The sequence below is a fragment of the Salvelinus namaycush genome, chromosome 5 (genome assembly GCF_016432855.1).
Source record: "Salvelinus namaycush isolate Seneca chromosome 5, SaNama_1.0, whole genome shotgun sequence".
Taxonomy (NCBI): domain Eukaryota; kingdom Metazoa; phylum Chordata; class Actinopteri; order Salmoniformes; family Salmonidae; genus Salvelinus; species Salvelinus namaycush.
Genome location: NC_052311.1, coordinates 4,793,778 through 4,809,113, shown reverse-complemented (window position 1 = coordinate 4,809,113; position 15,336 = coordinate 4,793,778). Strand labels below are relative to the sequence as shown.

General features: G+C 47.8%; 1 protein-coding gene across 1 annotated transcript in view; it reads right to left on the bottom strand.

Annotated features, from left to right (window-relative positions):
* Positions 1-15,336, bottom strand: part of LOC120048907 (probable E3 ubiquitin-protein ligase MID2) — a 1,198,409-nt gene that overhangs the window by 621,888 nt on the left and 561,185 nt on the right. The gene's annotated exons all lie outside the window — the stretch shown is intronic.

The following is a 15,336-nucleotide window of genomic DNA, read 5'->3' as shown; positions in this document are numbered from 1 at the left end:
TTCTGTACATCTGTCTTTACACTGTCTACTGTACTGATGCAGGTTTTTTTTAAACTCTGTCCCCATCCCGGGGCCCTCTGTCCCCATCCCGGGCCCTCTGTCCCCATCCCGGGCCCTCTGTCCCCATCCCGGGCCCTCTGTCCCCATCCCGGGCCCCCTGTCCCCATCCCGGGCCCCCGGGCCCCCTGTCCCCATCCCGGGCCCTCTGTCCCCATCCCGGGCCCCCATCCCGGGCCCCCTGTCCCCATCCCGGGCCCCCTGTCCCCATCCCGGGCCCCCTGTCTCCATCCCGGGGCCCCCTGTCCCCATCCCGGGGCCCTCTGTCCCCATCCCGGGCCCTCTGTCCCCATCCCGGGCCCCCTGTCCCCATCCCGGGACCCCTGTCCCCATCCCGGGCCCTCTGTCCCCATCCCGGGCCCCCATCCCGGGCCCCCTGTCCCCATCCCGGGCCCCCTGTCCCCATCCCGGGGCCCCCTGTCCCCATCCCGGGGCCCTCTGTCCCCATCCCGGGCCCCCTGTCCCCATCCCGGGCCCTCTGTCCCCATCCCGGGCCCTCTGTCCCCATCCCGGGCCCCCTGTCCCCATCCCGGGCCCCCTGTCCCCATCCCGTGCCCCCTGTCCCCATCACTACACAGCTGATTTCAAATAACCAACTCATCATTAAGTTTTGGTACTGTTTTTGGTAAACCCTGGCCTGATGTACAGTAAAGGATCTGCTATTTCTGTGAATGAACTGTTGACTGCAAACAACCTCCACTAGATGGCACTGTTCTCTAGATGGCAAACTTGTAGCAGCTGTTATCCTAGAGCAGGGGGTTACAACCTCTCCTCTGGGAGCCCCAGCTGTTACAGATATAGTACACCTGATTCAACTGAATACCAAGCCCTTGATTAGGTTAAATGGAACTAGGACAGGGCTACAACTAAATTGTAAAACGTCTTGTAGTCCCTGAAGAGGTTTGAAAACCACTGTCCTCGAAGACAATAATTATATGTAATATTGCTCTCTATTTTCTTTCAGACTTCATACATATATATATATATGTCTGTCTGGCTGGCTGTCTCTCTGTGTCTCTGTCTGTCTGTCTCTGTCTGTCTGTCTCTGTCTGTCTGTCTCTCTGTCTCTCTCTGTGTCTGTCTCTCTCTGTCTCTGTCTGTCTGTCTCTGTCTGGTCCCCAGGTTGGATGGATCTTCGTCTGGTCCCCAGGTTGGGTGGATCTTCGTCATGTCCCCAGGTTGGGTGGATCTTCGTCAGGTCACCTGGTTGGGTGGACCTTCGTCAGGTCACCTGGTTGGGTAGACCTTCGTCAGGTCACCTGGTTGGGTGGACCTTCGTCAGGTCCCCAGGTTGGGTGGATCTTCGTCAGGTCCCCTGGTTGGGTGGACCTTCGTCAGGTCCCCTGGTTGGGTGGACCTTCGTCAGGTCCCCAGGTTGATGGACCTTCGTCAGGTCCCCAGGTTGGATAGACCTTCGTCAGGTCCCCAGGTTGGATGGATCTTCGTCTTCGTCAGGTCCCCAGGTTGGATGGATCTTCGTCTTCGTCAGGTCCCCAGGTTGGATGGATCTTCGTCAGGTCCCCTGGTTGGATGGACCTTCGTCAGGTCCCCAGGTTGGGTGTATTTTCGTCAGGTCCCCAGCTTGGGTGGATCTTCGTCATTTCCCCAGGTTGGGTGTATTTTCGTCAGGTCCCCAGGTTGGGTGGATCTTCGTAATTTCCCCAGGTTGGGTGGATCTTCGTCAGGTCCCCAGGTTGGGTGGATCTTCGTCATTTCCCCAGGTTGGGTGGATCTTCGTCATTTCCCCAGGTTGGGTGGACCTTCGTCAGGTCCCCAGGTTGGGTGGACCTTCGTCAGGTCCCCAGGTTGGATGGACCTTCGTCAGGTCCCCAGGTTGGGTGGACCTTCGTCAGGTCATCAGGTAGGGTGGATCTTCGTCATTTCCCCAGGTTGGGTGGACCTTCGTCAGGTCCCCAGGTTGGGTGGACCTTCGTCAGGTCCCCTGGTTTGATGGAACTTCGTCAGGTCCCCAGGTTGGATGGACGTTCGTCAGGTCCCCAGGTTGGGTGGATGTTCGTCAGGTCCCCAGGTTGGGTGGATCTTCGTCAGGTCCCCAGGTTGGGTGGATCTTCGTCATTTCCCCAGGTTGGGTGTATTTCTGTCATGTCCCCAGGTTGGGTGGATCTTCGTCAGGTCCCCAGGTTGGGTGGACCTTCATCAGGTCCCCAGGTTGGATGGACCTTCGTCAGGTCCCCAGGTTGGATGGATCTTCGTCAGGTCCCCAGGTTGGATGGATTTTCGTCAGGTCCCCTGGTTGGATGGACCTTCGTCAGGTCCCCAGGTTGGATGGATCTTCGTCAGGTCCCCAGGTTGGATGGACCTTCGTCAGGTCCCCTGATTGGATGGATCTTCGTCAGGTCCCCTGGTTGGATGGATCTTCGTCAGGTCCCCTGGTTGGATGGACCTTCATCAGGTCCCCTGGTTGGATGGACCTTCGTCAGGTCCCCTGGTTGGATGGATCTTCGTCAGGTCCCCAGGTTGGATGGATCTTCGTCAGGTCCCCTGGTTGGGTGGACCTTCGTCAGGTCCCCTGGTTGGATGGACCTTCGTCAGGTCCCCAGGTTGGGTGGACCTTCGTCAGGTCCCCTGGTTGGATGGATCTTCGTCAGGTCCCCAGGTTGGGTGGAAACGTTGCCAATAAAGGTGGTTTTAAGGTGGTCTTTAAGGATGTGTTACTGTATGACCACTAACTTTTCTATAACACCAAACAAAGGTAAGATTACATTGTCCTTTCCTATGGTTACATTGTACTTTCCTATGGTTACATTGTCCTTTCGAGCATAGTTCCAGCAACTGTGGTGGATGGGTAACCAGGCAGTACAGATTGGCTGGATGTGTCACCAGGCAGTACAGATTGGCTGGATGGGTAACCAGGCAGTACAGATTGGCTGGATGGGTAACCAGGCAGTACAGATTGGCTGGATGGGTAACCAGGCAGTACAGATTGGCTGGATGGGTAACCAGGCAGTACAGATTGGCTGGATGTGTAACCAGGCAGTACAGATTGGCTGGATGTGTAACCAGGCAGTACAGATTGGCTGGATGTGTAACCAGGCAGTACAGATTGGCTGGATGGGTAACCAGGCAGTACAGATTGGCTGGATGGGTAACCAGGCAGTACAGATTGGCTCAGCTCGGTAGTGAAAAGGGTATGAGGTTTCAGGTCATTCAGGAAAGCATCCAAGAGAAATTACAAGCTGGGACACACCAGACCGGACCAGTCTATATTGACCTACTGTTTGGGAAACACTGTTCTACCCATCATTTGGGAAACTCCCTATTTGATATAATGATTTTCATTGCGGTAAATATTTCCCTGACAACCAGATGAAGGCCCAATCAGGATTAGTTTAATATCTGAAAGAATGAATGTAATATCTCAGTGGTTTCAGTTATCATCATGCCAAAAGGCTGTAGCTATGGTGATCTGTGTTTTATGGTAGCCTTGTGGACTGGACAAAGACACAAAGAGGACAGTCATAAAACAATACGAGAGGCAATCAAATGGAAATAAAAGGTGAAAGATTAATTGTGTAATCTGTGTGTCAGCAGAATCTGTGACAGGTTTAGACAGAGAGATGGTACGAGCCAGGACCGCAGTCTGTACTCGATTGTGTTAGCATGTGTGTGTGCGTGTACAGTGCATTCAGAAAGTATTCAGACTCCTTGACTTTTCCACATTTTGTTTTAGGTTACAGCCTTATTCTAAAATGTATTAAATACAATAAATATAAATACAATAATAAAAAAAATCCTCAGCAATCTACACACAATACCCCACAATGACAAAGCAAAAAAAAGGTTTTCAGAATTTTTGCAAATGTATTAATCAAAAATACGTTATTTACACAAGTATTCAGACCCTTTGCTATGAGACTCGAAATTGAGCTCAGGTGCATCCTGTTTCCATTGATCATCCTTGAGATGTTTCTACAACTTGAGCAATCGGGGGAGAAGGGCATTGGTCAGGGAGGTGACCAAGAACCCGATGGTCACTCTGATAGAGCTCTAGAGTTCCTCTGTGGAGATGGACGAACCTTCCAGAAGGACAACCATCTCTGCAGCAGTCCACCAATCAGGCCTTTATGGGAGAGTGGCCAGACGGAAGCCACTCCTCAGTAAAAGGTACATGACAGCATGCTTGGAGTTGACCAAAAGCCACCTAAAGACTATCTGACAATGAGAAACAAGATTATTTTGTATGATGGAACAAAGATTGTACTATTTGGCCTGAATGCCAAGCGTCACATCTGGAGGAAACCTGTTACCATCCCTACGGTGAAGCATCATGCTGTGGGAATGTTTTTCAGCGGTAGGGACTGGGAGACGAGTCAGGATCAAGGCATAGGAGAACGGAGCAAAGTACAGAGATCCTTGACGAAAACCTGCTCCAGAGCACTTCGGACCTCCGACTGGGGCAAAGGTTCACCTTCCAACAGGACAACAACCCTAGGCACACAGCCAAGACAACGCAGGAGAGACAATGCAAGTTTATGAATGTCGTTGAGTGGCCCAGCCAGAGCCCGGACTTGAACCCAATCTAACATCTCTGGAGAGACCTGAAAATAGCTGTGCAGCGACGCTCCCCATCCAACCTGACAGAGCTTGAGAGGATCTGCAGAGAAGAATGGGAGAAACTCCCCAAATACAGGTGTGCCAAGCTTGTAGCGTCATACCCAAGAAGACTCTAGGCTTTAATCGCTGCCGAAGGTGCTTCAACAAAGTACTGAGTAAAGGGTCTGAATACTTATGTAAATGTAATATTTCAGCTGTTAATTTTTAATACATTTGCAAACATTTCAAAAAACGTGTTTGTGCTTTGTCATTATGGGGTATTGTGTGTGTGTGTGTAGATTGAGGGGGGAAAAAACGTTTTAATACATTTTAGAATAAGGCTGTAACGTAACAAAATGTGGAAAAAGTCAAGGGGTCTGAATACTTTCCAAATGCACTGGGATGTGTGTGTGTGTGTGTGTGTGACACCATCTGTCCTGCAGGTACAGACCCATCATCCCACTTTAACAAGGCTACCAGAGAAGACCAAGCTTTTAGTCTGTTTCTGCAATGGCCCCCTATTCCCAACATAGTGCACTACTTTCTTTAGACCAAAAGCACTATATACGGAATAGGGTGCTATTTCAGCCTCATCCTTAGTTTTCACAGCTTGCCTGAATACATCGAATATTTAAACACCGATATGACTTTCTATCTCTGAAAGAGACACAGCTATCTGTAGATGGATGGATCGGCTAACTACTGTGACCTGATATAACCCTGTATCTCTGCTGCTCCAGTACAGTACACCCACGGTCTTAACTACTGTGACCTGATATAACCCTGTATCTCTGCTGCTCTAGTACAGTACACCCACGGTCCTCTATTCTCCACTACACCCACACGGGCCTCACAGTGTGCACATGTAACAAACACACAGCTAACACAAAGCAGGAGATAACTGATGTGCGGCTCAGCCAATTCATTAGTTGTTGTCGACCTGTTGTGAATCATTTGGATCACAACATGAATTCTGTAACATTGATACCTCTCTGCAATACCTGAGCTGACAGGGTGGAAAATCTGTCGCTGTGTCCTTGGGCAAGCCACTTAACACTAAATTGCTCCTGGGGCTCTGTATTACTATGGCTGACCCTGTAAAACAACACATTTCACTTCTACATTGAAATAAAACATGGAATCATGTAGTAACCCCCAAAAAGTTTTCAACAAATCAATATATATTTAATATTGGCATTCTCTCAACCAGCTTCATGAGGTAGTCACCTGGAATGCATTTCAATTAACAGGTGTGCCTTGTTAAAAGTTAATTTGTGGAATTTCTTTCCTTCTTAATGCATTTGAGCCAATCAGTTGTGTTGTGACAAGGTAGGGGTGTTATACAGAAGATAGCCCTATTCGACCCGGTTTAACATGTATACCACTTTAAAGATGAGTCGGTGTAGCACATATGAGACTTTATGGCCGTTTTTATTGGGAGGAGAGGGGGAGGTTCAGTCAGGGCCAGCCAGATGGTGTACTGTGTTGAGTAAGGCAGTAAACCTACCACAGGAACAGGGGCATCCACAGCTAAACAGTAGAGAAGGAAACACTGTTTCATTACACCCTGTGGAAGACTTTCAACAGATACGGTTTAGGCTTTTTAATACATTTTGATTAAAGTGTTTTTATGAAAACATTTATGGGATGGAATCCATATATGATACTTGTCTCTGCTGTCTCTGCTGTCTCTGGCAGGGACTGCTGCTATTGTATTGTCCAAATGTTCATGATAAAATACAATTGATGATGTGTGTTATTTGTTTTGCATTGCAATAACCGCCTAAACTCACAACTGTGTTGTGTATCCTCAACAAGATAGAGTTAACAAACGTACTGTAGTTTCAACTGTCAAAACACCAACTGTTGGGCCAGCGGACCCTAAACATACTGTAGTTTCAACTGTCAAAACACCAACTGTTGGGCCAGCGGACCCTAAACATACTGTAGTTTCAACTGTCAAAACACCAACTGTTGGGCCAGCGGACCCTAAACATACTGTAGTTTCAACTGTCAAAACACCAACTGTTGGGCCAGTGGACCCCAAACATACTGTAGTTTCAACTGTCAAAACACCAACTGTTGGGCCAGCGGACCCTAAACATACTGTAGTTTCAACTGTCAAAACACCAACTGTTGGGCCAGCGGACCCCAAACATACTGTAGTTTCAACTGTCAAAACACCAACTGTTGGGCCAGCGGACCCCAAACGTACTGTAGTTTCAACTGTCAAAACAACAACTGTTGGGCCAGCGGACCCTAAACATACTGTAGTTTCAACTGTCAAAACACCAACTGTTGGGCCAGCGGACCCTAACCATACTGTAGTTTCAACTGTCAAAACAACAACTGTTGGGCCAGCGGACCCTAAACATACTGTAGTTTCAACTGTCAAAACACCAACTGTTGGGCCAGCGGACCCTAACCATACTGTAGTTTCAACTGTCAAAACAACAACTGTTGGGCCAGCGGGCCCTAAACATACTGTAGTTTCAACTGTCAAAACAACAACTGTTGGGCCAGCGGGCCCTAAACATACTGTAGTTTCAACTGTCAAAACACCAACTGTTGGGCCAGCAGACGCTAAATATTCTGTAGTTTCAACTGTCAAAACACCAACTGTTGGGCCAGCAGACGCTAAATATTCTGTAGTTTCAACTGTCAAAACACCAACTGTTGGGCCAGCGGACCCTAAATATTCTGTAGTTTCAACTGTCAAAACAACAACTGTTGGGCCAGCGGACCCTAACCATACTGTAGTTTCAACTGTCAAAACACCAACTGTTGGGCCAGCAGACGCTAAATATTCTGTAGTTTCAACTGTCAAAACACCAACTGTTGGGCCAGCAGACGCTAAATATTCTGTAGTTTCAACTGTCAAAACAACAACTGTTGGGCCAGCGGACCCTAAACATACTGTAGTTTCAACTGTCAAAACACCAACTGTTGGGCCAGCGGACCCTAAACATACTGTAGTTTCAACTGTCAAAACAACAACTGTTGGGCCAGCGGACCCTAAACATACTGTAGTTTCAACTGTCAAAACAACAACTGTTGGGCCAGCGGACCCTAAACATACTGTAGTTTCAATTGTCAAAACAACAACTGTTGGGCCAGCGGACCCTAAACATACTGTAGTTTCAACTGTCAAAACAACAACTGTTGGGCCAGCGGACCCTAAACATACTGTAGTTTCAACTGTCAAAACACCAACTGTTGGGCCAGCGGACCCCAAACATACTGTAGTTTCAACTGTCAAAACAACAACTGTTGGGCCAGCGGACCCTAAACATACTGTAGTTTCAACTGTCAAAACACCAACTGTTGGGCCAGCGGACCCTAAACATACTGTAGTTTCAACTGTCAAAACAACAACTGTTGGGCCAGCGGACCCCAAACATACTGTAGTTTCAACTGTCAAAACAACAACTGTTGGGCCAGCGGACCTTAAACATACTGTAGTTTCAACTGTCAAAACAACAACTGTTGGGCCAGCGGACCCTAAACATACTGTAGTTTCAACTGTCAAAACAACAACTGTTGGGCCAGCGGACGCTAAACATACTGTAGTTTCAACGGTCAAAACAACAACTGTTGGGCCAGCGGACCCTAAACATACTGTAGTTTCAACTGTCAAAACAACAACTGTGATTTGGACACTAATGTGTTTTCACATATTTTCCATTTTTCTCTGAGGATATTTATGATAGACTAATATAATTACATCAAGATTCTGTGACATGTAACAGAGGGTCTGAGCTGCACGCAGTCTCATCCTCCACATTAGATCTGCTGCAGTCCACTGTACTGTCCCCCCTCCCCTCCCGCGGTGACAGTGTGTGCATCCAAAATGGCACCCTATTCCATATAGAGTGCACTACTTTTGGCTAGAGCACTATGGGAAAAGGGTCCCATTTCAGATGAGTCCAGTGCCTTCAGTGGGAAGGGATTAACTTTTTCTCTAGCTCTGGAAATGCCCGCAACTATTTTTACTTCTTCGGTTTCAGTAATTACCATGGTTTGCTCTCTCTCGCTCTCTCTCTCTCGCTCGCTCGCTCTCTCTCTCTCTCTCTCTCTCTCTCTCTCTCTCTCTCTCTCTCTCTCTCTCTCTCTCTCTCTCTCTCTCTCTCTGCACTAAAACCCATTAACATTTTGATTTCAATTTGCTCTGTGTGCAATTCATTAAAATATTACTGAATTAGAATATTCTGTCCTGCTAGAATACATCTCAAGTAGATATTTGGATAACTTGGCAAAGATGAGGAAATATGCTGAAAATGACTCTTACATTGCTGTTGCAATTTCTCCTCAGCTGTCAGACTATAGTTAGAAATGCACATTCGTTATTTATTACAATATGTTAATATCATATTGATTTAAGATGTATTTAGTAAATGGATTAATTAACTCATTACAGGAAAAAGTAGCCAAGTGGTGAAAAAAAGTGGTAATTAAGCTGCAACTCCAGAGGGCTTTTGAGAAGTCATTCATTATGAGTACAATAGTAAATAGCTGAAATCCCCTTTTGGTCAACATTGTCTTTATTCTTATCTGAAATGATTATGTCCAAAAGTTGTAAAAGTATAACCCTATAAAGGAATTCATTTAATTCAAGTACATTTCTAGATTTTATGTGAACAGATACTTTTGGTCACATAGTGTATGTGGACACCTGCACGTCAAACATCTCATTCCAAAATCATGGGCATTAACATGGAGTTGGTCCCCCCTTTGCTGCTATAACAGCCTCCACTCTTCTGGGAAGGCTTTCCACTAGATGTTGGAACATTGCTGAGTAGACTTGTTTCCATTTAGCCACAAGAGCATTAGTGAGGTAAGGCACTGATGTTGGGCGATTAGGCCTGGCTAGCAGTCGGCGTTCCAATTCATCCCAAAGGTGTTGGGGTTGATCATGTTAAATAGGAGACCTCCTCCCAGACTGAGATACAACACATCATGTTAAATAGGAGACCTCCTCCCAGACTGAGATACAACACATCATGTTAAATAGGAGACCTCATGTCTGTGTGTGTGTTTAATATGTTTAATCTCCCCCGCTATCTTTAATAACTCTACCTACATGTACACATTACCTCAATTACCTTGACTAACCGGTGCCCCCGCACATTGACTCTGTACCGGTAACACCCTGTATATAGCCTCCACATTGACTCTGTACCGGTACCCCCTGTATATAGCCTCCACATTGACTCTGTACCGGTACCCCCTGTATATAGCCTCCACATTGACTCTGTACCGGTACCCCCTGTATATAGCCTCCACATTGACTCTGTACCGGTACCCCCTGTATATAGCCTCCACATTGACTCTGTACCGGTACCCCCTGTATATAGCCTCCACATTGACTCTGTACCGGTACCCCCTGTATATAGCCTCCACATTGACTCTGTACCGGTACCCCCTGTATATAGCCTCCACATTGACTCTGTACCGGTACCCCCTGTATATAGCCTCCTCCACATTGACTCTGTACCGGTACCCCCTGTATATAGCCTCCACATTGACTCTGTACCGGTACCCCCTGTATATAGCCTCCACATTGACTCTGTACCGGTACCCCCTGTATATAGCCTCCACATTGACTCTGTACCGGTACCCCCTGTATATAGCCTCCACATTGACTCTGTACCGGTACCCCCTGTATATAGCCTCCACATTGACTCTGTACCGGTACCCCCTGTATATAGCCTGCCACATTGACTCTGTACCGGTACCCCCTGTATATAGCCTCCACATTGACTCTGTACCGGTACCCCCTGTATATAGCCTCCACATTGACTCTGTACCGGTACCCCCTGTATATAGCCTCCACATTGACTCTGTACCGGTACCCCCTGTATATAGCCTCCACATTGACTCTGTACCGGTACCCCCTGTATATAGCCTCCACATTGACTCTGTACCGGTACCCCCTGTATATAGCCTCCACATTGACTCTGTACCGGTACCCCCTGTATATAGCCTCCACATTGACTCTGTACCGGTACACCCTGTATATAGCCTCCACATTGACTCTGTACCGGTACCCCCTGTATATAGCCTCCACATTGACTCTGTACCGGTACCCCCTGTATATAGCCTTCACATTGACTCTGTACCGGTACCCCCTGTATATAGCCTTCACATTGACTCTGTACCGGTACCCCCTGTATATAGCCTCCACATTGACTCTGTACCGGTACCCCCTGTATATAGCCTTCACATTGACTCTGTACCGGTACCCCCTGTATATAGCCTCCACATTGACTCTGTACCGGTACCCCCTGTATATAGCCTCCACATTGACTCAGTACCAGTACCCCCTGTATATAGCCTCCACATTGACTCTGTACCGGTACCCCCTGTATATAGCCTCCACATTGACTCTGTACCGGTACCCCCTGTATATAGCCTCCACATTGACTCTGTACCGGTACCTCCTGTATATAGCCTCCACATTGACTCTGTACCGGTACCCCCTGTATATAGCCTCCACATTGACTCTGTACCGGTACCCCCTGTATATAGCCTCCACATTGACTCTGTACCGGTACCCCCTGTATATAGCCTACACATTGACTCAGTACCAGTACCCCCTGTATATAGCCTCCACATTGACTGTACCAGTACCACCTGTATATAGTCTCCACATTGACTCTGTACCGGTACCCCCTGTATATAGCCTCCACATTGACTCTGTACCGGTACCCCCTGTATATAGCCTCCACATTGACTCTGTACCGGTACCCCCTGTATATAGCCTCCACATTGACTCTGTACCGGTACCCCCTGTATATAGCCTCCACATTGACTCTGTACCGGTACCCCCTGTATATAGCCTCCACATTGACTCAGTACCAGTACCCCCTGTATATAGCCTCCACATTGACTGTACCAGTACCACCTGTATATAGTCTCCACATTGACTCTGTACCGGTACCCCCTGTATATAGCCTCCACATTGACTCTGTACCGGTACCCCCTGTATATAGCCTCCACATTGACTCTGTACCGGTACCCCCTGTATATAGCCTCCACATTGACTCTGTACCGGTACCCCCTGTATATAGCCTCCACATTGACTCTGTACCGGTACCCCCTGTATATAGCCTCCACATTGACTCTGTACCGGTACCCCCTGTATATAGCCTCCACATTGACTCTGTACCGGTACCCCCTGTATATAGCCTGCACATTGACTGTACCAGTACCACCTGTATATAGCCTCCACATTGACTCTGTACCGGTACCCCCTGTATATAGCCTCCACATTGACTCTGTACCGTAACACCCTGTATATAGCCTCCACATTGACTCTGTACCGGTACCCCTGTATATAGCCTCCACATTGACTCTGTACCGGTACCCCCTGTATATAGCCTCCACATTGACTCTGTACCGGTACCCCCTGTATATAGCCTCCACATTGACTCTGTACCGGTACCCCCTGTATATAGCCTCCACATTGACTCTGTACCGGTACCCCCTGTATATAGCCTCCACATTGACTCTGTACCGGTACCCCCTGTATATAGCCTCCACATTGACTCTGTACCGGTACCCCCTGTATATAGCCTGCACATTGACTGTACCAGTACCACCTGTATATAGCCTCCACATTGACTCTGTACCGGTACCCCCTGTATATAGCCTCCACATTGACTCTGTACCATATCACCCTGTATATAGCCTCCACATTGACTCTGTACCGGTACCTCCTGTATATAGCCTCCACATTGACTCTGTACCGGTACCCCCTGTATATAGCCTCCACATTGACTCTGTACCGGTACCCTCTGTATATAGCCTCCACATTGACTCTGTACCGTAATACCCTGTATATAGCCTCCACATTGACTCTGTACCGGTACCCCCTGTATATAGCCTCCACATTGACTCTGTACCGTAACACCCTGTATATAGCCTCCACATTGATTCTGTACCGGTACCCCCTGTATATAGCCTCCACATTGACTCTGTACCGTAACACCCTGTATATAGCCTCCACATTGACTCTGTACCGGTACCCCTGTATATAGTCTCCACATTGACTCTGTACCGGTACCCCCTGTATATAGCCTCCACATTGATTCTGTACCGGTACCCCCTGTATATAGCCTCCACATTGACTCTGTACCGGTACCCCCTGTATATAGCCTCCACATTGACTCTGTACCGGTACCCCCTGTATACAGCCTCCACATTGACTCTGTACCGGTACCCCCTGTATATAGCCTCCACATTGACTCTGTACCGGTACCCCCTGTATATAGCCTCCACATTGACTCTGTACCGGTACCCCCTGTATATAGCCTCCACATTGACTCTGTACCGGTACCCCCTGTATATAGCCTCCACATTGACTCTGTACCGGTACCCCCTGTATATAGCCTCCACATTGACTCTGTACCAGTACCACCTGTATATAGCCTCCACATTGACTCTGTACCGGTACCCCCTGTATATAGCCTCCACATTGACTCTGTACCGGTACCCCCTGTATATAGCCTCCACATTGACTCTGTACCGGTACCCCCTGTATATAGCCTCCACATTGACTCTGTACCGGTACCCCCTGTATATAGCCTCCACATTGACTCTGTACCGGTACCCCCTGTATATAGCCTCCACATTGACTCTGTACCGGTACCCCCTGTATATAGCCTCCACATTGACTCTGTACCGGTACCCCCTGTATATAGCCTCCACATTGACTCTGTACCGGTACCCCCTGTATATAGCCTCCACATTGACTCTGTACCGGTACCCCCTGTATATAGCCTCCACATTGACTCTGTACCGGTACCCCCTGTATATAGCCTCCACATTGACTCTGTACCGGTACCCCCTGTATATAGCCTCCACATTGACTCTGTACCGGTACCCCCTGTATATAGCCTCCACATTGACTCTGTACCGGTACCCCCTGTATATAGCCTCCACATTGACTCTGTACTGGTACCCCCTGTATATAGCCTCCACATTGACTCTGTACCGGTACCCCCTGTATATAGCCTCCACATTGACTCTGTACCGATACCCCCTGTATATAGCCTCCACATTGACTCTGTACCGGTACCCCCTGTATATAGCCTCCACATTGACTCTGTACCGGTACCCCCTGTATATAGCCTCCACACTGACTCTGTACCAGTACCCCCTGTATATAGCCTCCACACTGACTCTGTACTGGTACCCCCTGTATATAGCCTCCACATTGACTCTGTACCGGTACTCCCTGTATATAGCCTCCACATTGACTCTGTACCAGTACCACCTGTATATAGCCTCCACATTGACTCTGTACCGTAACACCCTGTATATAGCCTCCACATTGACTCTGTACCGGTACCCCCTGTATATAGCCTCCACATTGACTCTGTACCGGTACCCCCTGTATATAGCCTCCACACTGACTCTGTACCAGTACCCCCTGTATATAGCCTCCACATTGACTCTGTACCGTAACACCCTGTATATAGCCTCCACATTGACTCTGTACCAGTACCCCCTGTATATAGCCTCCACATTGACTCTGTACCAGTACCCCCTGTATATAGCCTCCACATTGACTCTGTACCGGTACCCCCTGTATATAGCCTCCACATTGACTCTGTACCAGTACCCCCTGTATATAGCCTCCACATTGACTCTGTACCGGTACCCCCTGTATATAGCCTCCACATTGACTCTGTACCAGTACCCCCTGTATATAGCCTCCACATTGACTCTGTACCGGTACCCCCTGTATATAGCCTCCACATTGACTCTGTACCGGTACCCCCTGTATGTAGCCTCCACATTGACAGTACCAGTACCCCCTGTATATAGCCTCCACATTGACTCTGTACCGGTACCCCCTGTATGTAGCCTCCACATTGACTCTGTACCGGTACCCCTGTATATAGCCTCCACATTGACAGTACCAGTACCCCCTGTATATAGCCTCCACATTGACAGTACCAGTACCCCCTGTATATAGCCTCGCTATTGTTATTTTACTGCTGCTCTTTTATTATTTGTTACTCTTATTTAATATATATTTTTTAAGGTTTTTATTTTATTTATTTTTTAACTGTATTGTTGGTTAGGGCTTGTAAGTAAGCATTTCACTGCTACACCTGTTCTATTCGACGCATGTGACAAATACAATTTGATTTGATTGTGATGTTCTCTCTTGTTCAATGTGAGTGTTGTGTTACCTCAGCAGAACACCTGCTATGGGCTTGATGTTTGAGCTTTGTAATGACAGACGTACAATGGATTCCTTGGTTACACACACACCCTGCAGCCTCACACACCCTGCAGCCTCACAACAGAGGCTTGATTACACACACCCTGCAGCCTCACACACCCTACAGCCTCACAACAGAGGCTTGATTACACACACCCTGCATTTATGTCTGATTTTCAATCTGATCAGCGCTCCTACACTTTGGCATCAATATCATTTATGTCTCTATGCACGGAGACCCATTGAAATTACATGTTGCTCGTGAATGTGTCATAGAAATCAATAATGAATTATATTGAGTATCTCTTAATACCTCTTCATTGTCACTCTGTAGTCTATTGCCCCATGTGTTCTGTAGGCCTATAGGTTCTCTACTGAAGTCTGCCTGTTCTGTAGGCCTATAGGTTCTCTACTGAAGTCTGCCAAATAGCATATTGGGTGCTAAATAACGATAAAACAACACAATGTAAACAATCTTTATCCATCTCTAA